Consider the following 25,682-nt stretch of genomic DNA (forward strand, 5'->3'; position numbering starts at 1 on the left):
ACTGTCACTCAGCTGCACATCTGTCAGGGTTAAACTGAATAAACGATCAGATGCTCGGAGTGTTGAGGAGATTCGGCCTCCCAGACGCTCTGCTTCCTGTCCTTGTTCCACCGAATTCATTTCGATTAAAAGTACCGGCGCCTCTTCTTTTCTTTGTCGGTACCAGAGCAGATCATATCGGTGGCTGTCTGTGGAGTATGAACAGGGCAACACCATACGTTCTTTCTCCAAACATGATACCGATGATTCAGGTTGCTTAACTGTATTTGAATAGCACAGACCTTCGAATAGTAAATGAACAGAAAACAAATGGGCCTTTAGACACTGGAGACATCAATGAATACACGTTCCCTTGCCTCATCGCACTACCTTCGAATGAGGCCATTCAGCACATCGTGTCTGTGTGGCCTCTTTGGCAGAGGCAACAAATTGTTCCCACTCCACTATTCTTCTCGCGAGCTTTGCCTAGCGAAAGTTTCCATTTCAAGTAGCTACCCAATTATTTTTTGACAGTTGATATTGAATCTGCTTCTACCATCCTTTCAGGCAGCGCATTCCACAACACAACAACACACATTGTAAATAAATGGCTGCTCAGGTTGCCTCTGATTCTTTTGCAAATTAATTTAAATCCAAGTCCTTTGATCACGGCGCTTTCTGCCGCTGGATACAACTTCCCTTATTTATTCAACCAAAACAGCTCATAATTGTTAATATCTCCATCAAATCTCCTCCCAATCTTTTAAGTTCTACACAGAACAGCCACAGATTCTCCGTCGCTCCACAAAGCTAAAGCCCCTCTTCATTTTTACCTTCCTCATAAATCTCTCCCGCACCTTCTCCAAGACCCTCAAATTATCCATCAGGTGTGCTTCGCACATTAGTACACAACACTCCAACTGAGGGCGCCCCAGCTTTGTAGAAATGTTTAGCATAGCATCTTATTCCTATTGATGAAGCCAAGAATCTAAAATGTTCTCTACAGAAGTCTCAGCCTTCACTGCCAACTTCAAAGGTTTCTGCACATTACATCGTATCCATGTCTCTGTTCCTACAGCGCCGATCAAAGTGCATCATTTAGTTTATATCGGATACCCTCATTCTTCCCACCAAAATGCATCACTTCACACTTCTCCAGGTTAAATTCCATCTGGTATGTGCCAGGCAAATTGAAATGTCTACATCCTTCTGAAGTTTGTTACCCTCTGCCTCATTGTTTATTAAAAACATTTCATGTCATCTGCAAAGTCTGAGCCAACTATACCAGCGGATAGGTTGTTACATTGTTATGTTCACTGGATTATGATTTTCTGATAGTTATTGTATAAATCACTGGCGCGAGTATCGAAGTTTAAGGATCGCGCTTGTAAACTCCATCCACATTCAAATGAATAATCGATTAAATCTACCCAACTGCCCATCCCTCATTCACTTTCACCTCTCTCCATCCGTCTGCACATCCAGCCATCCATTCATGCATCAGCCCATCCGTCCGTCCGCCCACCTATCTGTCTGCCCATGCTTCCGTCCGTCCGTCCGTCCGTCTGTCCCACAAATCTTGTTAGTCCCTTCCTCACACCATAGCTCTCCTGGTGTTCGCACTATAAACCCTCACTCATCAGACGCATGTCTATTTTATGAAACTTGTGTTTTAATGGGGCCTGCACCACTCACCTAGTTTCAGAACAAAAATTATAACGGAAGCTCCGAAATCCTTTGACATTTTCTTCCCTCCGAATCTAATGCTCCACAGACTTTGAAAATGTCGAGAAGGCGATCTGGAACCGGACTGCATTCGGCCCTAATGTTTCCGCTGCTTGGAAACTAATGCCTGAGTGGTGAGTTGCCTACATGGTTCTATCAGCCACAATTTCTCTTTCATCCAATAGGACCGCAGACAGAATATGCTGCTCTGAATCCAACAGGGAGAAAAATGGCCCCCAAGTGGCTTTTGCGAAACTACTTTGCACACGGAGAGGAAGGAGGTGGTTAAATCAGGATGCAGAGATTCCATGGTGGGATTCGGACTTCCGAGTGACTTGATGCATTAGCGTCGGGATGTTTTTCCTCTATTGTAAAGTCAGGGCCAACCTATTTATAGGAAGTGGATTAATCGCCACGGTGTGGAGAAAGAAATATGGAGACAGGTTCTAAACATCGTTTCCAAGACTGTAAATGTTGTAATTCTAATGCCCTTATGGTTATCCGCATGACAGTGCAGGGGTGCTGATTCTATATTTATGGTAATCTGAGATTCTGTACCGGGAACGGGCTCAATGCTTGGCTGCACTTGGAAGAGTTTCTAGTTTCCGATAAAAACAGACGTTGAACAGGACCAGGAAAGAATTTTGAACTACCGCCCAACCACAGTGAGGAGGGTGATAGGGAAGGGAACAAGAGTGGTAATGCACCAACGTCGTACATTTACTGTGGCTGATATGTGAAACAACAATTAGAAACTGCAGATATAGCAATTTTTACCAGCGCATCACGTATCAGAGATCCGTACAGCCACTGAATTGTAGGCACTCTGTAGGAAGCACAGAACCAAATACCCACAACAACATCCCACAAAAGCAATGTGGTAATGACCGGATGGTGTTTTCTTTATAGTAATGTTGCACGAGAGACAATCATTGGGCGAGATGCCAGCAAGAACAGCGCTGCTCTTCTTCGAAATAGTGCAATGGATATTTTAAATCCACCTGAGTGGGCAGACATTGTAATTTAACGATATATGTGGAAGACGACACTGCCACAGTTCTATACTCCTTCGGTATTGGGCGAGAGATTTTGAACTCAATTCTCGGGACTGGGTCTTTAACCCATGATCACCTGACTCAGTGACGTGATATTACCACTGAACCACGTGGTTGAACAATAACAGTCCCGTCACTGTGACATAGTGCTTATGTTATTGGACTAGGCATTAAGATGCCTGGGCGAATGATCCAGAAGCATGAGGATATACATCGCCAACCTGGAAATTCAAATTAAGTTCAGCAAGTGTATCTGAACGTGAAAAAAGATCATCATGATCGTTAACGGTGCCCATGAAAGCATGAGTCAGTCGTGAACGCCAACCACCTTTCAGTGAAAGAAATTTCCGAGCCGCACCCAGTCTGGTGTTTGTGTGACTGCACACCCACAAATTTATGGTTCACTATTGACTGCCCTCTGAAATGCCCAGCATGCAACTCAGGCGTCGGAAGGGGAATTAGGGATGGACAATAAATGTTGGCCCTGCCAACGGCATCCACATCTTGTGAATTAATTTTTAAAAAACAACACATTCGCGGCCATAAGCAGAGGCCAGCGGTAGTGCAGATTGTTACAGCACTTACATATTGCACAGAGTGAAACCCGCTCAATAACAACAGGAAAAGTTTTTAAATAGCCTTAAAATGCCTTACAGATGTTGCTTTTGTATGGATCAACGTCGATATAGCGCCTTCACATGGTCCTGATAAAAAAATACAAGGATGACATCATCACTGAAGGGTTGTAACTATCACGAAACGTTGAACAGGCTGGCCTGTTCTCTATAAAAAGATGTGGCAGAACGGTGACACAAGAGAGCGCTTTAAAGTCATGTGAGATTTCGATAATGTTCACAGAATCACACAGTGCAGAAGAGGCCCTTCGGCCCATCGAGCCAGCACCGACATGTGAGAACCACCTGGCCGACCTACCTAATCCCATTTACCAGCACTTGGCCCATAGCCTTGAATGTTATGGCGTGCCAAGTTCTCATCCTTGTACTTTTTAAAGGATGTGAGGCAACCCGCCTGCACCACCCTCCCAGGCAGCGCATTCCAGACCGTCCCAACGCTCTGCGTAAAATGTTTTCCCTCACATCCCCCCTAAACCTCTTGTCCCTCACCTGGAACTTATGTCCCCTCGTGACTGACCCTTCAACTAAGGGGAACAGGTGCGCCCTACTCACCCTGTCCATGCCCCTCATAATCTTGTACACCTCGATCAGGTCTCCCCTCAGTCTTCTCTGCTCCAACGAAAACAACCCAAGTCTATCCAACCTCTATTCATAATATAAATGTTTGATCCCAGGCAACACCCTTGTGAATCTCCTCTGCAGCCCCTCCATTGCAATCACGTCCTTCCTGTAATGTGGCGACCAGGACTGCACACAGTATTCCAGCTGTGACCTCACCAAGGTTCTATACAACTCCAACATGACCTCCCTACTTTTGTAATCTATGCCTCGATTGATAAAGGCAAATGTCCCATATGCCTTTTTCACCGCCCCACTAACATGTCCCTCCACTTTCAGAGATCTATGGACACACACGCCAAGGTCCCTTTGTTCCTCAGAACTTCCTAGTGTCATGCCGTTCATTGAATACTTCCTTGTCAAATTACTCCATCCAAAGTGTATCACCGCACACTTTCTAGGGTTAAATTCCATCTGCCACTTATCTCTGAAGTATTCGTTCAACACTCTACCGATGTCCTCTGGCCCCACCCATATATTGCCCCCTTGGTCTCTAATGGGCCCTACTCTTTCCCTGGTTATCCTCTTCCCATTCATATATTTATAGAATATCTTGGGATTTTCCCTACTTTTACTAGCCAGAGCTTTCTCATATCCTCTCTTTGCTCTCCTAATTGCTTTGATAAGCTCCACCCTGCACTTTCTGTGCTCCACTAATACCTCCGCTGATGTGCTCCCTTTGCACCTGCTAAAAGCCTCTGTTTTCCTTCTCATGGTGTCCTGAATATCTCTGGTCATCCATGGTTCTCTGAGTTTGTTACTACTTCCTATCACCCTAGAGGGAACATGTTGAGCCTGTACCCTCCATATTTCCTTTTTGAACGCCCCCCCCCCCCACCGCTCCTCCGTAGATTTCCCCACAAGTAGCTGCTCCCAGTCTACCTTGGCCAGATCCTGCCTTATTTTACTAAAATCCGCTCTCCCCCAATCCAAATTATTTTTTTGCAACTTGTCTATTTCTTTGTCAGCAACCAGCTTAAGTTGTACCATGATGTGGCCGCTATCACTAAAATGATCCCCCGCCACCACCTCAGCCACCTGTCCGGCTTCATTCCTCAGAATTAGATCCAGCACTGCGCCGTCCCTTGTTGGGCACTCGACATATTAGCCCAAAAGTTTCTCCTGTACACATTTCAAGAAATCCATTCCATCCAAGCCCTTAACACTATGTCTATCCCTATTAATGTTAGGAAAGTTGAAATCAACTAATATAATTACCCTACTGTTATTGTTTCTACACACAAATTGTGCACATATTTGCTCCTCAATTTTCCGCTGACTATCTGGGGGTCTATAATAAACACCGTAGAATGTGGCTGCCCCTTTTTTATTCCAAAGCTCTACCCACAAAATTTCATTCGATGCCCGCTCCAAGATATCATCTCTCCTTACTGCAATAACTGACTCTTTAACTAATAATGCAATGCCTCCTCCTCTTTTACCCCGTCCCCTGTCTCGCCTGAAGATTCTATATACCGGAATGTTGAGCAGCCAATCCTGCGCCTCCCTCAACCACATCACTGTCATGGCAAGTATTTCACAATTCTGCATGTCAATCCTCACCCTTAACTCATCCATTTTACCTGTAATACTCCTGGCATTAAAGTAGAGGCCATCCAGCCTTGACATACTCCCTTGAAGCTTATTGCAGCTGTATTCCCTCTGAGTTGATTGTTTTACTGTATTATGATGTGTCCCGATTCTGCTAACATTCTGTGTCTCCTCCCCCTGCCGAATTAGTGTAAACTCCTCCCAACAGCACCAGCAAACTCGCCTGCAAGGATCTTCGTCCTGTTCTGGTTCAGATGTAGACTGTCCCACTTGGACAAGTCCCACCTTCTCCAGAAACGATCCCAATGATCCGGGAATCTAAAATCCTCCCTCCTGCGCCAAATCTTAAGCTGCGTATTCGTCTGCGCTATTCTCCTATACATGAGCTCGCTAGCACGTGACACCGGACCGGGAGTAATCCAGAGATTACTACCTGAGTCGTCTTGCTTTTTAGTCTACTGGCTAACTCCCTGAATTCTTGATGGAAGACCTCATCCCTCTTTCTACCTATGTCATTGGTACCAACATATACCATGATCTCTGCCTTGTCACCCTCCCTCTTCAGGATGCCCTGCAGCCGTTCAGTGACATTCCAGACCCTGGCACCAGGGAGGCAACACACCATCCTGGAGTCACGTTGAAGGCCACAGTAGCGCCTATCTGTTGCCCGGACTATAGATTCCCCTATTACTATTGGTCGTCCTCCCTACCTCACCTCCTGTACAGACAGAAGGTGGTGCCAGAAGCTTGGCTCTGTCCGCACTCCCTCGAGGAACCATCAGCCTCCAAAATGGAATACCGATTTGCGAGCGGGTCCCCAGGTGGCTGCTGAACTACCTGCCTGTTTCTCTTGGACTGCCTGGTGGTCACCCATTCCCTTCCTTCCTCAAGCCCCTTCAGCTGCGGTGTGACCACCTCTCTTAACGTGCTATCCACGATGCTCTCAGACTCGCGGATGCTCCACAGTGTCCCCAGCCGCCGTTCCAGTTCTGAAGCCCGAGCTTCCAGGAGCTGCAGCTGGACAAAGCTCCTGCACACATGCTGGTCCCGGCAGTGGAAATGTTCCCGGCTTCCCACACGCAGCACGAGGAGCACACCATGGCTTTGAGCGCTCCTGCCATTATTTATCCCTTTAAATTAAAACTTCTAAATCAATTACTCTGGGGCTCTTCTTTCCTGATCCTCGTTACCACAGAATATACAAACTATAAACCACAAAAAAAATCATAAACTACAAGCGATATAAGTAGAAAATACTTACCCGACCTTACCGACTACTTACCAGTCATTTGTCTCCCTTGTAGCCTCTACTGCTGCAACAGGGCAAGACCGCTCTCTGAAGATTTATCTAGTTGGATTGCAAAGAAAAAATGCAAAGAGCACCTCTTCCCCTCTGCGCCGAATTCCCATTGTGTACCAAATTGCCCATACCCACACTTTCTCTGGCTGTGCCTCACTCAGGATGAGTTCTCTCCTCTGCTCGTGTGAAAGCACACTGATCGTATTCGGGCAAGGTTTTTGTCTGTGGGAGTCCAAAACCAGAGGCCTAAATATGAAATTGTCACCAATAAAATCCACAAAAGGATTAAACAGAAATTTATTAAACCAGCGACTTGTTGGAATGGGACCTCGATACACTCGGGTTGGCTGAAGCAATAACATTAGGTGCATTTAACTGGAAGCTAAATAAAGGCCAAAGGGTGAAATGAAAAAAAAACGCTGATAGTATTAGATCAGGTCGTGTTGGGAGAGGTTCATGTGGAGCTTAAAAATCAGCAGAAACTAATGGACAGAATGATATGTTTCTGCAATACAATTTCACCAATATGCTGACGTGGACAATGATATGTGTAAATCCTCATTGTCTAACCTAATGGCCACATGTATTGTTAAGAATAATGTCACGGTTGAGCTTTTTAAAGCAGAGTGAGCCTTCTCCGGGGTCAGGCTTTTGTACAGCGGGGTCGTTATTGCTGTCACAGAGAGCGCCAAATTAAAGTAAAAATAGGCAAATATCTCCATTGGAGGACATTGGCTCCCAGTGATGCCAATTATCGGATTTCTACCTGTATCGGTGATCAAGTCGGCAATCGATATCTCAATTTGCCAGCTACTGGCAAAGGCGGCTGCATCTTATATGCCTGTTCTTCATCATCTAACAATCAGGCGGCTGACCTGTCTCTCACAGACACGCCTGATATTCGAACTGGTTTTCATTTCGAAATGTCAAAAAGCGGTTGGTGTCTTTTCACTCTGGTGGGGGAGGCATATCTTGTCCTTGTAATGGGTTCAGAGAAACCATTTTACCCTCTGAGACCCAGTCGTTAAAATCCTGGCCAGAGAAAAGAGATAGAGACCGCTCCTTGTGATGGAGGTGACTGAGGTGAGCAGTGCCTCAGGCTGATTAACGGCTAAGGCACCCAGGGTTACCGAACAGCAGAATGGACATGAATGGATTTAAATACCCGAGATGACAGAATATATGCCATACGACTGGTGGAACTTAATCCGGAGGAACGTAAGGTGCAAGGGATGTTCACATAGACAGGGTGAATTGATTTAACATTTCTTATCACATTTTGTTTAATTATGGGATTCATCAGCACAGCACAGCGGCCGGACATGTGTGAGGAAATTACTTCATTACTAAAACAGCGATAGAAACTGAAATCCCTCATTGCTAATCCTAGATTCAGGAAAGTATTTGCAGATTTGCTTCAATAACTATAAACCTGATCACCACTGATCTGATATTAAGCTCTCCGGTGAACGTAGATAGGGGCATGGGAACAGGATGTTCTATTCTATAAATAGATGTTCATCAATTTCACAAAATCCCAACCAATTGCAATTTTTAAATTAAAGTGAGAAGCGTATTAATTCGAAACTGTAAACTTGAGGTATTAAGCTCATTGGTGCTTAAGCAATATCTGAAAATGTTCGATGATAAGTGGACGATAGAATATTAATGAGCATAGAACTGAAAAGGGATTTTTAGAAACTAATTTTGCTAACACAAATGCCAGTTTGTATTGGTTGGTGCAAAGGAAGTGATATTTGGGAAAAAAAGAGGTGTGCCAGCACTACCTTGGAAATCACTGAATTCTCACATGCGGTACAATTATATCACATGCCGATTCTCATTAGGATGAGTATTACATACTTCAATTAGATAAATATATACACGACATTCATGCAGTCTTCATTTCATAACTCGATACTTTCTTGCGTTTATTTTAACGTCCAAACATATATAACGAAAGAAGTGGATGCAAATCAACATGAAACGTTGCAGATTCGAGCTCCTGGTTACCTTGCCACATGCAGTGGGAAGAGATTTTGTCATCATTCCCGCATGTCACATAAGCATTTCAAGTGTAACTGCTGTTATTTCAAACTTTCCTGTGAGCTAAGGAACGATTTTTTGCTATTATTAACGGGGGCTTTGCATTGGAGAACTTGTTGGAATGAGATTCTGAGGCAAGTTCGATTCTCTAAACTCTGCACTTTCATGGAAAACCGAAAAGAGCGGCAGAGCGAACGACTGATAGTGACAGACACCGAGACAGAGACAAAGAGACCGAGACAGAGGCACTAAGAACGCCAGAAAGTGAAAGAGATCCCATCAGACATTATCATTCTTTACAACTCTCAATGATTGGTGCGAAACTCTCATCACTTCTGACAGAATAGCCAATCGTGTCCCTGAGGAAAGCCCCTCAGTTTCCCACTAGGTGATGCCCCTTTCGGACCTGCGTTACGCTTTAAGATCCGACTAGACGGGTGAAAATATTTAGAACAATCTGTTATTTTCTGTCGAACTAACCCAGACACTATGAATTCCCCCGTGTTTCTTCCTGACCTTACTGCCTGGTGAATTCATGTTTAAATAGTCAGTGTGTTACCCATGCGCTCTATTTACTCTCTGAGTTTTGAAATATTCTGGATTTGTGTTCCAACAACAAATAGTGATGATCCAGTGTGACGGGATCCGTCCGAATTAACGATTCGGGAAAGACAGAACATTATTCTGGACTGTAGGTACTCGGCAAACTACCCTGCCCCCACTCTGTTCCGGTATGTTCAGTGTCGCGGGGAAGTTCCGAGATATTGACGGAAGATATAAATCTTGGGGAATGAAGGAGGTTCTCCAATCTTGCCAGACAGGTTCTCTGCTAATTTGCACAATGGAAACAAAACGTTTCCTCTAAATATCGCAAGGATGATTGTTGCCGACAGCGCCGTCTATTTCTGTGCTATGAAGCCCGCTTTGCTGCAGAGAGATAGCGGATCCCTTACAGAAACCCTCACTGAGAGTTCCATTAAGCTCCCACCAGAGGGCCCTCTCGCACCGATTACGAGAAACAGTAATTGAATTTCCACAATGAGGATCACAGGGACATTCTTGAAAGATCATAACAAAACACAACACTCAACAAGAGGCCAGGAACACTTGCAGAATTATATTAGGTGGGTTCAACTCGCATTTTGGTTATAACCGACCCTCATAGTTTTATTTACTTTAATTTGCATAATGCATTTTGCAGCAGTTTCACTGCCTGACTGTAATATTGAACAGCCCTTTCCCATCTCCCCTGTTAGTGCGCTGCAGCCTTTGACCGCGGCCTGTTCACAGGCTTTATTTGATCAGGGTGTGTTGCCCGGTCAGAACGTGTTTATGCACAATGAACAGGTTTCATAAGATAGTGGCTGTGATCTTTTAAACAAACCCCAATTAAAAATTAAGCTTCAGAATGTTTCCTTAATGCTGGAATGTTTTAGACCATAAGACCATAAGATATAGGAGGAGAAATTAGGCCATTCGGCCCAACGAGTCTGCTCCGCCATTCAATCATGGCTGATAAGTTTCTCAACCCCATTCTCCCGCCTTCTCCCCGTAACCTTTGATCCCCTTACCAATCAAGAACCCATCTATCTCGGTCTTAAATACACTGAATGACCTGGCCTCCACAGCCTTCTGTGGCAATGAATTCCATAGATTCACCACTCTCTGGCTAAAGAGGTTTTCCTCATCTCTGTTATAAAAGGTCTTCCCTTTACTCTGAGGCCGTGCCCTCGGGTCCTAGTCTCTCCTACAAATGGAAACATCTTCCCCACGTCCACTCTATCCAGGCCTTTCAGTATTCTGTAAGTTTCAATCAGATCCCCCGTCATCCTTCTAAACTCCATCGAGTACAGACCCAGAGTTATCAAACGTTCCTCATATGTCAAGCCTTTCATTCCTGCGATCGTTCTCGTGAACCTCCTCTGGACCCTATCCAGAGCCAGAACATGATTCCTGAGATATGGGGCCCAAATATGCTCACAATATTCTAAATGTGGTCTGACCAGAGCCTTATTAAGCCTCAGCAGCACATCCCTGATTTTATATTCTAGTCCTCTCGAAATAAATGCCAACATTGCATTTGCTTTCCTAACTACCGACTCAACCTGCAAGTTAACCTTAAGAGAATCCTGAACTTGGACTCATAAATCCCTTTGCACTCCAGATTTCTGAATTCTCTCCCCATTTAGAAAATAGTCTATGCCTGTATTCTTCCAACCAAAGTGCATGACCTCACACTTCCCCACGTTGTATTGCATCTGCCACTTCTTTGCCCATTCTTCTAAGCTGTCCAAATCCTTCTGCAGCCTCCCCGCCTCCTCAATACTACCTTACCCTCCACCTATCTTTGTGTCATCTGCAAATTAGCCAGGATGCCCTCAGTTCCTTCATCTAGATCATTAATGTATAAAGTGAAAAGTTGTGGTCCCAACACTGACCCCTGCGGAACTCTACTAGTCATCAGCCGCCATCCTGAGAAGGACCCCCTTATCCCCACTCTCTGCCTCCTGCCAGACAGCCAATCTTCTATCCATGGTAGTACCTTGCCTCTAACACCATGGGCTCTTATCTTACTGAGCAGCCTCCTGTGCGGCACCTTGTCAAAGGCCTTCTGGAAGTCCAAGTAGATAATATCAATTGGCTCTCCTTTGTCTAACCTACTCGTTACCTCCTCAAAGAATTCTAAATGAATTGTCAGGTATGACCTCCCCTTCATGAAACCATGCTGACTTTGCCCTATTTTACAATGCACTTCCAAGTATTCTGGAATCTCATTCTTAATAATGGACTCTAAAATCTCACCAGCGACTGAGGTCAGGCTAATCAGCCTGTAATTTCCCGTCTTTTTCCTCACTCCCTTCTTAAACAGGGGGGTTACATTAGCACTTTTCCAGTCCTCTGGGACCCTCCCTGACGCCAGTGATTCCTGAAAGATCACCACTAACGCCTCCACTATTTCTTCAGCTATCTCCTTCAGAACTCTGGGGTATAATCCATCTGGTCCAGGTGATTTATCCACCTTCAGACCTTTCAGTTTTCCTAGCACCTTCTCCTTGGCAATGGCCACCATACTCACATCTTCCTCCCGACTCTCTTGAACTTTGGGGATGTTACTCGTGTTTTCCACCGTGAAGACTGACGCAAAGTGCCTATTCAGTTCCTCCACCATTTCTTTGTTCCCCAATACTACTTCTCCAGCATCATTTTCCAGCGGCCCAATGTCCAGTCTTGCCTCTCCTTTACCCTTTATATCTCGAAAAAAACTCTTGCAATCTTCTTTTATATTACTGGCTACTTTACCCTCATATTTAATCTTCTCCCTCCTTATTTATTTTTTAGTTGTCCTCTGTTGGTCTTTGTAGGCTTCCCAAACCCTTGGTTTTCCACTACTCTTCGCCGCATTGTATGCTTTCTCTTTAGCTTTTATGCTGTCCCTGATGTCAGCCATGGTTGCCTCGTCCTCCCTTTAGTATACTTCTTCTTCCTAGGGATGAATTTTTGCTGTGTCTCCCAAATTACTCCCAGAAGCTCCTGCCATTACTGTTCCACTGTCTTTCCTGCAAGGCTCATCTCCCAGTCAATTCTGGCCAGCTCCTCCATCATGCCTCTGTAGTTGCCATTATTCAACTGTAATACCGTTACATCTGATTCCAGCTTTTTCCTCTCAAATTGCAGGGTACATTCTATGATTAACAATCCCGAGTTTGCTGGTGACAATGAAGAGGCCAGGGTTTTATTCCCACCACCCTCGCCTCCAGAAGCGCAGCCATTCCCCTATCAGGACATTGACTGCAGTCCAGCTCGGGATGTTTCCATTCAATGTCAGACAGCTCACCACCGACGGATCTCACAGAACCAGAGAGACAGAAGGAAGTGAATTGAAAGCACCTTGAGACACGACAGCAAATTATTGAGGGTGGGGATTAGAACGTGCGTCTTGCAATCTGCTTCCGTGATGATCCGCCGCTCGGGTCGGGTTCTGCAGTTTGTTTCTCTCGGCCGCTGCTGGAAACAGTTGGTGACAGTTTGATGCGAGGTGAATGTGGTTTCCTCTCGGTTTGTGTTTGAGCGGCTGACAGAGCCGCTGACATTGTCGCTGCCTCTGCCGCCGATTCTATGCAACCCGCAAGACGGGAGCTCATATTCACAGTCCAAAGGCAGTTTTTGTACAGGGGTGACACTGTTTTCCATCACTGTGAGCCTCAGAGCGCGGTAATACACGGCAGAGTCGGTCAGCTGCAGACCTGAGATGCTCAAACTGGTGAATTTATTCGAGGTCTGGAGCTCTGCAGAGAAACGGCTTTTGGCAAAATCTGCTTTATCTTCAGGACCGTCCGAGTGTTTCCACAATATAAACTCAGGCTGCGAGTCTGGGTGTTGCCGGTACCAGTATAAATAGTTGTAGCTCTCTGTAGTATCATAGGTAGAGCTTAATGTCACCGTTTCTCCTTCTGTCTTAACATCCGAGGACAGCGGCTGAGTGACAGAATCTCCATGAATCACATCTGAAAAACATGTTCAAACAGAAACAATCAGGTCGAGTATCGTTTAAAATTCACGTTTTATCCATTTGTTTAAAATAGGAGGAAATATTAAATGAGGCTGGTCCACATCTACCTGTCAGAAATGATCCCCACACAACCCAGATGCTGAGTAGCCGCATTGTCGCTGTCCGGTCTGTAAAAGGGGAGTTGGATATTTGAAGATACCTGTTCTAAACCCCGCCCTCAATAATCTGCTGTCGTGTCTCAGGATGTCGTCATCTCACTTTCGTGTGTCCCCAGTGGTGATGTGAGGACGTCAGCTGGTGAGCTGGCTCCCAATGCATTGAAACATCCCGAGGTGGGGTTCAGTCACTGTTCTTGTAGGCGAAATGATTTCGCAGTTAGACACGTGGGACAGGAAACTGAAACCTTTCTTTACTTGTAACCGGAAACACGGGATTGCCAATGGGGGTTGTTTATTCCGGCGTCAATTCTTCAGCTCATGTTCCAGTAGCTTTACCATCAGAGCACAGGTAACCGTGGCTCCAGTGAGATGTCCCTCCTCAACCAGTGAAGCTGTGAACTAACAGTCACTCCGTATTTTTCCAGAGTGGTTTTTAAATCCGTCATTTTAAAAAGATGATCCCTGCTGTTACTGAGCATACAACTGAGTAAACATGTAGGATAAACTCGGGCTGTAATTTAGTCAGCGTTACCAGCACTGTCCTTTTCTGTGGTTTGCATTTAAATGTCTGTTTCAATTTGTTCTGCTGAATTCTGACATCCTTCGTGTTGTGATGGTTAATCTAAACCTCCATAATCTACAGGCTTAGAATTTGCGATGAGAGAGAATTTGGGGTGCGGCGCATCGGTGCTATTTTTAGCAATTTACCTCTGATCGGTTTAAAGCGGGCGGGGACAGAGCGCGGACAGCGGGTTCAAATTCTCCAGGGTGAGGTGTAGAGCTTGTTTTCGTTAACAAGAACTCAACACCAGCCGGACTGTTGTTACAACTTTAGCTAGTGTCAGGAAAAAGCAGTGCAGCAGAATAAGAATTAAACCACAGCCGTTTTTAGCTTGTCTTGCGCTCCTTTAACATCCACTTCCACCATTGGTGCAGTAAGAAATATTGTTATCTTCCGCCTTCTGGTGGCTATTCTGAGAAATGTTCAGGCGCCCTTAGTGAGGTTGCACTAGATTCTTTGTTTAAACAGCGACCTGATGCGACAGTTCATATTTATAGGATGTTCAGTTTCAGCGGCCCTGACTTAATATTCTGAGAAGAAACAAATTTATTAATTTATCATTAATGTAAAGACTGCAACAAGGAAGGGGAGGCGGTGGCATAGTGGTATTGTCACTGGACTGGTAATCCAGAGACCCAGGGTAATGTTTCACCACGGCAGATGGTGGAATTTGAATTCAATAAAAACCAGGAATCAAAAGTCTGTTGATGATGATCATGAAACCATTGTCGATTGTCGTTAAAAAAAACCCATCTGGTTCACTATTGTCCTTTAGGCAAGGAAATCTGCCGTCCTTACCTGGTCTGGCCTACACGTGACTCCAGACCCATTGCAAAGTGGTTGACTCTGAACAAGGGTAATTAGAGATTAGCAGTAAATACTGGCCCAGCCAGCGGCACCCATATCCCATGAACGAAAGAAAAAGAATATGGGTAAAAAGTGAAGAAAGACGATGAGAGGAAACAGACAGGGAAATTATATCGAAAGGCAGAAGGTCAGTTAAGGTTCCACAGATGCATTTTTTTTTGTTATAAATGCGAGTTGTTGATGTAATTTTACAAGTGGCCCTCTCCTGTGCTTGCTGAGTGTTGTGTTTCATTGCAGTTTAAATGAACCACTTGTTAATCTCACGGCGGTGGTTGAATTATTGCTTCTGTTTCAGTACTGCGGCCTGCCCTCTAGTGATTCTAACTGGAACTTTCAGTGTGGGTTTTTGTCCGGGATCCGCTGTATCTCTGCAGCATTGTGGGCTCCATGGTACAGAAATACACGGCGGTGTCGCATAACAGCGCTTTGCTAGCCATTAACTCAGTTGTTTTGGCCGCCTTACTAAACATCGAAAAAAATCACTCTGCAAAGCCTGGGTTCTGCTTTGCTATCCCTCCATAGAGATAAAACACAAACTGTGGAGGCTGCCCGGGCTACTGACTGTACCAGGATACATAAGGGCTGGGATCGCTTGTCTTCAAGGTACAGTTTATGGCAACATCCTTTTCCTCTTTGACTGTCATTTCAGATAGCGACTGCTCCACCGAGTCCAGATTACTCCATAGATAATCACAATGTTTATCGTTACATCATCATTACAAGCATTTTGTTATTAATAGTGTTTGGGATACGGCAAGAAGGGGGAGGGTGATTTTTTACTGGGAAGCATACACTTACTGAGAAGCGGTACAATAACGAGGAGTGATCTAAGATAGTTCCACATGATGTTCCTTCCCTGAGTCTGTAACTCTGCAGCCTGTGAAATCCTCTGGCAGTGTAGAAATATGAATCGCCTCGCCACTGCGCCTCTGATTCAACCAATGACAAACAGGGAAAAACAACAACAATCTTTCCAATAAAACACGGCGGGCAAGGCGGGTCAGGGCCAGAACAGCAAATGGAAGCTGTGGGCGGGGCTACAGCGTGCAATGTTGTCACACGTAGGAGTTATCTGCAAGGAACTGAACTCAATAATAATCACACTTCGAAAATGATATCATTTTTCTTCTCTGTGAGAAAAATAGCTTATTCTTCATTCCATATTGCGGGCTCGCAACAGGGGGGTGGGGGGTGGGGGGTTGGGGGATGGGTCAGGGTTAATATATTATTCAGTAGTATGCAAAATCTTCATCAGTGATAAGATTTGAAATCAGGGCTGAATACATGAGCAGCCAGGTTGAAGCTCTTCTGAAATAATGTACGATGTAGCAGAAAAATCTTTTATCACTTATATTAAAAACTGGAAAAAGTAAATGTGCACAATTTTCGAGGGAGACTGAAGATACGAGTGGTAAGGAACAAATAGGAACGGAAAGAAGTCGAAAACCAAAATAAAGTTTGAATGAAGGCATCACGGATCGATTTGTCAATCTCATGCCTATTATTATTGCAAGGCGCAATCACAGACTAATGTGACTGTTCAGGTGGACGTCACCTGTTATTGTTATTGGGTGCTGTGTTTTGCTGCAATATTCACTCTCATTGTGGAAACTGAATTACCGGTGTGTGCGCGCCCCCTGGTGAGCACTGGATGAAACTGCCTGTGACGCTTTTGTACGGGATCCGCGAAATCCCTGCAGCAGTGTGGGCTCCATGGCACAGAAATAAACGGCGCTGTCGGGGATCAGTGTGTTGTTGATCGTTCGCTCGACAATCTTGTTATTTTTATCAAATGTGGAAGAGAATCGATCATTGATGTCGGTGCCCCTGTGCACATTCTCACCAATAAGACGAAACATGTACATTGGAGGTTTCCAGTGGGCGCTGGCTGTCCCAGTACACAGTAGGGCTGAGATCGCTTTTTCTCAACGTGCAGGTTAATGTGATATTACTTTATTCGTCAACCGTTATTTCAGGAACTGATTGTTCCACCCTGTCTTGGTAGTTCCATTCTAAGATAAATAACAGTAACAGGCAATCAGCACCAGCCTCCTATTGATTAACATAATCATCATTATCGCCATCACTATTGTTTTACCAACAGTACCATTTGGGTTACAGCATTCAGGAGGGGAATTGAGTTTTACTGGGAAGGAAATACTTACTGAGAAGTGACAGAAGGTGCGGAGTGAGACGGTTCCCCAAGGCACTTCCTGAGTCTGTAACTCTGCAGTGCGAGAAATCCCCTGCCGGAGCTGAAATACAGACCCCCGTCCCACTGCACTGCTGATCCAACCAATTACAGGAATGGAGCAGCGGCAGCAATCTCTCCAATAATCGAGTCAGAGCGAGAGCAGCAAATGGAAGCTGTGGGCGGGGATACCGCAGGCCCAATATTGGGTGAAGTGTGCGGTGACTCTCAGCTGCACTCGGAACTGATGGAGCCGAAATATCGACAGTTGAATCTCCAGACGTCAGAGTCCATCCTGCACCTGCTCACTGTTCAAGCGACTGAGAACAAATGCAGCGGGAGGGGAATGAAGATACTGGAATTATAAGATCTTAGAGCAAAGAGAGGCTACTCGACATCTGGCGACGGTGCCGCTTTGAAAGAGTTATCCGATTCGTCTTTCAACCCCTGCATTGCCTACATAACCCTCCACCCTTCTCAAGGCATATTCACTTTCCTTCTGAAAGTTATCCTTGAATCTGCTTCCGACGCCCCTTTAGACACCACATTCCAGAATTTAACAAATTACAATGTATTAAATGAATAATATCTATCAGTGGATGTTTTTAATACCTACATCGGGGCGCTTGTGTTATCCACTGTTCTGTCAGTGGGAACAGTTACGTGTGATGTACTGTAACAAAACCACATAATTCTGAGCGCCTCAATTCAGTCTCACCTTTACCTTCTTTGATATAAGGACAGGAGGTCTTGTGGCGCAATGGGTAGTGACCCTGTCACTGAGCTGGAGGGGGCCTGGCCCCTCCAGAGCTTTATGGCCAAAGAAGATTCATTACCTGGTCAAGCAGGTACCGACTTGCAAATTCTTCTTATATACGCCAATGACAGGTTGTAAGAGTTGGAGAGATTCCTGGCCAACCATGTGATGGAATGACATTGGAGCCGCTACCACCACCATTCACAGCTCCATGTGTGTGTGGTTATGACCGTGTCCAGCAGAGGGTAGATAGCTAAAGGTGAGTGTGTGTGTGTGTGATTATGACAGTGTCCAGCAGAGGGTAGAATGCAAAAGGTGTTTGTGCGCGTGTGTGTGCGTGATTCGGGCAGTATCCAGCAGAGGGTAGATTGCTAAAGGTGTTTGTGTGCGTGTGTGTGGGCGTGATTCGGGTAGTATCCAGCAGAGGGTAGATTGCTAAAGGTGTTTGTGTGTGCGTGTGTGTGTGTGTGTGTGTGTGTGATTATGACAGTGTGCAGCAGAGGGTAGATTGCGAAAGATATGTGTGTGTGAATGTGTGTGTGTGTGTGAAGGGAACTCTTGAGGAAGCAGAGAGAGAAGGAGCCCAGGGAAATTGAGTTAAAATATGCAACACCAAGATGTAATAGATTCCACCATTTCAAAAAAAGAAGCAGTCATTCAATTTCCCTATTCTTCTTGGCAAGGAGATATACATTTCTTTAAAAATATGTTCCTATTTAACACCTTCTTGCAAAGACAATTAACCATCCGATATCCTTTGCAGCCTCTTAATAGCTTTTACTTTCCAATATAACTCTGTGTCATCGGAAAGCTTCGGTACATTTAATCTGTTCCTTTTCCATCTTGATAACCTCCAGTTGGACATCAGCGGTCCAGGGAATATGTCTTCACCAATCCTGCTCTGTAAATCCGGGTCATTCCCTCTGTAAGAATAGTGAGTGTAATCCAGGCCAGGGCGCTTCGAGTTACTGTCCGCTCCCTCAAAACCTGCCGGTCTCGCCGCACCACAGGGGACACAGGAAGTGAGGTGTAAACATCCTGAGACACGACAACGGGTTATTGAGGGCGGGGAATAAAAGGGTGTCTTCAAATATCGAGCAGCCTTTGACAGGGCGGACAGCGACAATGCAGCTACTCAGCGTCTGGGATGTTTAGGCAGCAATTCTGACAGGTGATCCTGAAGGGAATACATTTCATATTTCTCTCATTTCCCAGGCATGGGTTCAATCAGATTTGAATCAAATGTCGATCTTAACTTCTCTGTTTTAATATATTTTTTCCAGACGGGACTCATGGAGATTCTGTCACTCAGCCAATCTCATCAGATGTTAAGACAGAAGGAGAAGATGTGACTTTAAACTGTAACTATGACACTACAGGGAGCAGCTATGCGTTATACTGGTACCGACAACACCCAGACACACAGCCTCAGTTTGTACTGTTAAAGGATGCTAATAGCTAAGAAGGAAAGGCAGAATTTGCGGGGTGTCGCTTCTCTGTACAGCTTCAGGTCGCCACTAAATTCACCAGTTTAACCATCTCGGGTCTGCAGCTGACGGACGCTGCCGTCTATTACTGCGCTTTCAGACTCACAGTGATGAAAATCAGTCTCACCTCTGTACAAAAACTGCCTTTGCACTGTGAGTGGGAGCTCCTGTCTGTTGGGGTTTGTGTAGAATTGCGGGTAGATGAAGCTACAATGCGAAGCGGCGCTGTCAGCCGCTCAGACACACACAGAGAAAGGAAACCACATGAACCTCGGATCAAACTGTCAGCCAACTGTTCCCAGGAGCGGCCGGGAAAATCAAACAAACTGCAGAATCCGATCGGCCAGACACACATGGAAGGTTATCGTATCTGAAAACACCCTGTCTAATCCTCAGTGGTTGTTCAAGATCACCAGTACATCAAGGCTAATGGAGACGGGATACATTCTAAATTGAGGGAGATATCCGAAAAAATAATACACACTGAGGGCGCTCTATGCTTGGTTTAATCTTCACAGGGCTATACTGGGCCTGCCATATAAATACTATGGCTATAAGGGCAGGTCAGAGGCTAGGAATCCTGCGTCGAGTAACTCAGCCACCACTCCCCAAAGCCTGTCCACCATCTACAAGGCACAAGTCAGGAATGTGATGGAATAGTCTCCACTTGCCTGGATGAGGGAAGCTCGCACAACGCTCAAGAAGCTTGACATCATCCAGGATAAAGCAGGCTCCTTGATTGGCACCACAAACATTCACTCCCTCCATCACCGACGCACAGTAGCAGCAGTGTGCACCATCTAAAAGATGAACTGCAGGAATTCACCAAAGATCCTTAGACAACACCTTCCAAACCCGCGACCTCTACCATCTGGAAGGACAAGGGCAGCAGATAGATGGGAACACCAGCAAAAAATAGGACAGCAAAGGAGGTAAAAAAGACATAGATGCATTTATGAACTTTCCTTTATATTGTGAGTTGAAATAAACTACTATAAATCCAGAACTGAATGTCATCTGCATTCAAAGGTGAAAATATGGATAAAGGAGGGAAGACTGTGTGCAAGAGAAGGCAATCCAAGCCCTAACATGCGTGAAAAACCTTAAACGCCTCACAACTCAGTTTTGCGCTGCTTTCTGATATATCAGGGAGGTCTCCTTGAAACTCACTGTGGAGCCTGAATTCTCCCTCCTGCTCATTGGTGTGAGGGAGATCTCTAGTGGGCACTGACTGGCACTCTCGGTGTGAGGTTTTCTTCAGGCTCCTGGAAGACATGTTCACTGTTATTTGTTATTTATTCATGGGATGTGGGCTTCGCTGGCTGGGCCAGCATTTATTGCCTTTGCGTAATTGACCTTTGAGAAGTTGGTGGTGAGCTATCTTCTTGAAGCGATGTAGTCCATGTGATGCAGATTCTGCCAAAGTACTGTTGGGAACGGAGTTCCAGGATTTTGACCCAGCGACAGACATGGAACTGCATGCAGTAAATACTGCATGTATCACAATTGCAATGAAGCACATCAAAGTGAAACAGTTATGTAGATATCTTAAATAAAATTGCGCTGCCTGACTGTCTGTAAAGATTAGGTTGGACTGTCTGTAATGGCCAGGTTGAAATGTCTGCAATGTTCATTGATTGTATTGAAGCACCTCATGATCCACGTAGAAAACTGGAATATGATTTCACTTTTTCTGATTGCCATTTTGAAACGCATTGCAATATTCTTTCAGATATTTTATGAGTGAAGCATATTTTTCCTAAAATCAACTAGGTCACAGGAGGCAGACTCACTAATGGGTGTGGCATAATTACTGATAGCTTTAGTGACTTAGTTCATTTATTACCATCACCTTAGTAAGATGCGAAGAAGACAATAATTGATACAATAGATAAAAGCTTAGAGATCGCGTAAAATACTATCTGAAATGTGCAGGGACAATAATTGAACCCTGCTCCCAGTGAGAGCGGGTACTGTCACTGATACTGTATCTACTCTTTTAGCTGGGAGGTCTCCTGGAAATCTGGCCTGTTTACTGCACTTTGCCTTGTACAACATGCAACGGTCGAATTACCACCACAGCCGTTTCGGGGCAGTTTCCAACTAAGCGGCTTTGATGAGCAAATCTCGCCCACTGAATGGAAGTAGAAATTGCTGGGTTGAAATTTTGATTTCCTCCACCAGGTGGCAGGCAAAGCCTTGATATCCCCCTGCTCCCTGCCTGGAGCCGGCCTCACCCACTGACCAGCCTTGGAATTGTCTGTCATCCAACATGTGCTTCCAAATCCCATTTCGCTCCTGGAATCCACTCGGACTCAATGGGTGGCATTCATCCGCCTGCAGGGAAACGACAGTCTCTGTCCCACTCGCCGGTCCCTGGGAAAAGCAGTGGAGAGTTCAGTCACATTTACTGATCTCACATCCATTCTGTCAATGCTTCCACAATCCGTTATAAGGGGGATCAGTAGTAGAGTAATTAATGCTGCGGAGCCCGCACAATCTCCACCACACCTCTGCTAAAACAACGGCCATCAAAGCCCTCGGCCCCCACCTTCCGTTCTGAAGAAAATGTGGCTCTTTCTCATTTTGTGAGCTCTTAAATGGAGATGAATGGTAACGTAAACCCATCTGATATACTCCTGCTCCATCTCAGAAGATGGGTCTCGCTCCTTCAGGCTCCTGGGCTTCAAGGCAAACGCCACAGGTTGAAAGGTCAGTCTCTGCCCCAATGGCCAACTGAAAGCCTCCTCGGCGACAGGAGGCCCTCTTCGAACTCGTCTGAGGCAGAACGGACTCCGGGTCCGTGAGGATCCTAGAACAAGGATCTGACTCACCACATCACAGTTCTGTGCAAGACCGCAGAAAGCATTACAGCATTGAGTCCTGAAATGAGGCGAAATGCCACGAGAGTGTGTGTCAGCGCCAAGTGGGCATCAGCATGGCAGTGTGACCTGAACCTCCGGCAATATGTAAGAGACACTTGCACTCAGACCCGGCAGAAAATGCCATCATCGATTGTAATCGGGAATATCGCAACTGATTGAAACTCAGTGCAGTGTAAACACCATCGGTGCCGAGGCTAAACACTGGTCCAGACAAGGACAAAACCGTGGCCCGGATTCATCATATCTGCGACCGCTACACTGACGGGGCCGTACAGATTCTATCTTCACCGAAGTAGAAGTTATGACAATCTCAGTATTGAGAGCATCGGGGCATCAGCCGTTGGTGTGTTTGGTGTTCAGTGAGACCATGGTGGGACGAGACCGAGCGCGCTCATAGAATACCCGCTGCGGATTCCCATCAGCCAGTCCTACACAGGTACCATTATGGGGGTTCCTTTCCACAGACTTCACCCATTCCATTAAGGGAAGGATAAACAGTTTCCGCTGAATGTGCTGACTCCGTTGGTCGGCAGAGTATAATGGAGCCCGCCCATCCTCCCGGTGAAGGGGTTGATAGACCACGGTGAGCGTGTTAATTGCTTTGTGAGGTACAAGTCCACAAGGGCCACGCATTCTGCCAGGAAATGACTCATTGGGCTGTCCTGATGGTGTTAGCTGTTTCCTGAGGTACAGTCCCTCTAGAGATCACTCATTCTGTAAGGAATGTTTTCCACTGGAGTTGAACACCCAGTGTCAGGTTGGACGCTTACGAAAGTGACTCTCAGAAAGAAATGTGCTTCCTCTGACTTGCCTCCACCCGGGCCAGAAGAAGCTGCTGGTCTTCAACCAAACTGATAGGTTCAGGCGTGAACCACAGGAGAAATGAACAGCGGACCAACAAGCCACCTCCTTGTATCCGGTGAACAATATCAATTTCCAGCCAATGAGGAGCGGGGAAAGTTAACACGTGACCGAGACTTTAGATATCCCATCTTTGACTTTAATCAGCCAACATTTTAATCTCTTCACCCGCTTCATTTTCTTCTGTTGTGAGCTGTGTCCCGTTTTTGTATAGACATTGTCATAGCAAACATGTGTTGTGTTGCACAGTTAAAGCTATTATCCGTCATCCTGGCGATGCGAACAGGTAGGTACAGGACAGGTACCCAATGACCCAGAGTGAGTTTTTAATTATTAACCTCGTTGATCCAGTGTTTCATTCCCTGAATATTATTCCAGGTCGATGTCTCCGGAACCGTGTGCTTCAATCTCCCGCTTCGAAAGCAGTCCAGAGCGGGTATTCGGTACAGATAGACTGCAGCTACGACGTGCCCGGCTTTTACGCGATACATTGGTACAGAAAGAAATCCGGTCAGGGACTGGAGTGGATTGTAAAGCGAGCATCGAATGGCAAGGAGAGAAGTGGGCGATTTGAACTGAAACGCGGAGAACGCGGCCAATTGCTCATTGGGGGCAGTGAGGCCGCCGATGCCGCGGTTTATTACTATGCGGCTGAGCCCCACACTGAGGCAACACGCGGCAGTCACTGTACAAAAACTTCGCTCCTGGTTACAGTTCCAGAAGAGCGGCAGCAATCTCTCTGATAACACAAGGCGGGCCAGGAGGCTCCGAGCGTCAACAGCTAACGGGAGAGACGGGCAGGGCTGCCGCGGGCTGTCTGATAAATCCCATTAGGGAGGGTGTTTCATCAGAGATGCTGACGGTCACAGCAGAGATTGTCGGACTGAGGGGGCAGTTAGTCAGTGCAGTCTTTGCTACGTTGGGAGCTTCATTGTCTGTTTGTGTCTCAGGGAACCGAGAGAGATCCTCAGTGTTTATTTCATGCCGTTGTGTTCTTAAAGAACATTGGCATAATTATACAGTAGAATCCGTGCTTAAACTGAAATGTCCACAATGTGGGCAAATTTACTCTCGTCCCAAATTGTAACCAAATATTTATCTAAAAGAATGCGCCTGTGATTCTCCTGCGGGTGACATTCTCCCGTCCTCTCTTGTGCCCAGCATCATAAAGATAACCAAATTCGACGCACAAACTGAAAATGCTGGAAGTGCAACCAGAAACAGAGTGAAGGCCCCAGTCTGCAACTGGTCAAACTGAGCTCAGATGAAATGTCACAGACATGAAACCTTATATCTGATTCGCTCTGCACCGATCCTTCCTGACCTGCCGACTATGGCAATAACTATCTGTTATTGTACCTCAAAATCCTTTGGATGGGAGCATAAAAGCTGATAATTAGACTCGCTGCTGGTGACAGAGACATACCAAGAGAGAGAGTGAATATCCATTCTCATTTCTAAGTGGCTGTGGGCCTAGTGTCACCTGCTGGACAGACCATTCATGAGCCACATGGGTTTTCATAAAAATCGACAACGGTTTTCTCCTGCAGATAATTCAAGCAAGTTATTGCATTCAAATTGCATTATTTGACGTGGTGGGATTCGATCCCGGAATAATATATTGGATCGTTAAATTGCCAGGGCAGGTACAATACCCCTATGCCAGCGCCTCAGCCTTCGCTGAAAAGAGATCAGAAAGGTGAAGGCATGTATGTGACTCCGGCAGTGTCCAGAAAAGGGTAGATTGCTAAAGGTGTGTGTGCGTGTGTGCGTGCGTGTGTGTGTGTGTGTGTTTGTGTGTGTGTGTGTTTATGTGATTATGACAGTGTCCAGCAGAGGGTAGATTGCTAAAGGTGTGTGTATGTGTTTGTGTGTGTGTGTGTGTGTGTTTGTGTGTTTATGTGATAATGACAGTGTCCAGCAGGGGGTTGACTGCTAAAGGTGTTTGTGTGTGTTTAGGACACTGCACAGCAGAGGGTAGATTGCTTAAGGTGTGTGTGTGTGAATGAGTGTGTGTGTGTGTCTGTGTGTGTGTGTGCGAGAGAGAGGATCCGGCAGTGTCCAGCGGAGTGTTGACAGCTAAACGTGTGTGTGTGTGTGTGTGTGTGTGTGATTTTGACAGTGTTCAGCCGAGGACAGAATGCTAAAGGCATGTGCGCATCCGTATGTGCTTCTGGCAGTGTCCAACAGAGGGTTGGTTGCAAAATGTGTGTGTGTGTGTGTGTGTGTGTGTTTGTGTGTGTGTGCGTGTGTGTGTGTATATGACAGTGTCCAGCAGAGGGTAGATTTCTAAAGGCCATTGCGCATCTGTGTGTGATTCTGCCAGTGTCTAACAGAGGGTTGGTTGCAAAAGGTGAGTGTGCATGTGTGTGTGTGTGTATGCATGTGTGCGTGTGTGCATGTGTATCTGCGCCTGTATGTGTGTGTCTGTGTGTGATTATGACAGTGTCCAGAAGAGGGTTGATTGCTAAAGGTGTGTCTGTGTGTGTGTGTAT

The 25,682-nt window shown here is 45.7% G+C and overlaps 2 protein-coding genes across 3 annotated transcripts in view; one reads left to right on the plus strand and one right to left on the minus strand.

Moving 5' to 3' along the window:
- LOC144698197 (uncharacterized) overlaps window positions 1-25,682 on the plus strand; it is a 510,286-nt gene that overhangs the window by 289,970 nt on the left and 194,634 nt on the right. The window lies entirely within an intron of this gene.
- Window positions 1-25,682, minus strand: part of LOC144698216 (uncharacterized) — a 500,519-nt gene that overhangs the window by 251,233 nt on the left and 223,604 nt on the right. The window lies entirely within an intron of this gene.

Source organism: Cetorhinus maximus, chromosome 23, assembly GCF_964194155.1.
Source record: "Cetorhinus maximus chromosome 23, sCetMax3.hap1.1, whole genome shotgun sequence".
Taxonomy (NCBI): Eukaryota; Metazoa; Chordata; class Chondrichthyes; order Lamniformes; family Cetorhinidae; genus Cetorhinus; species Cetorhinus maximus.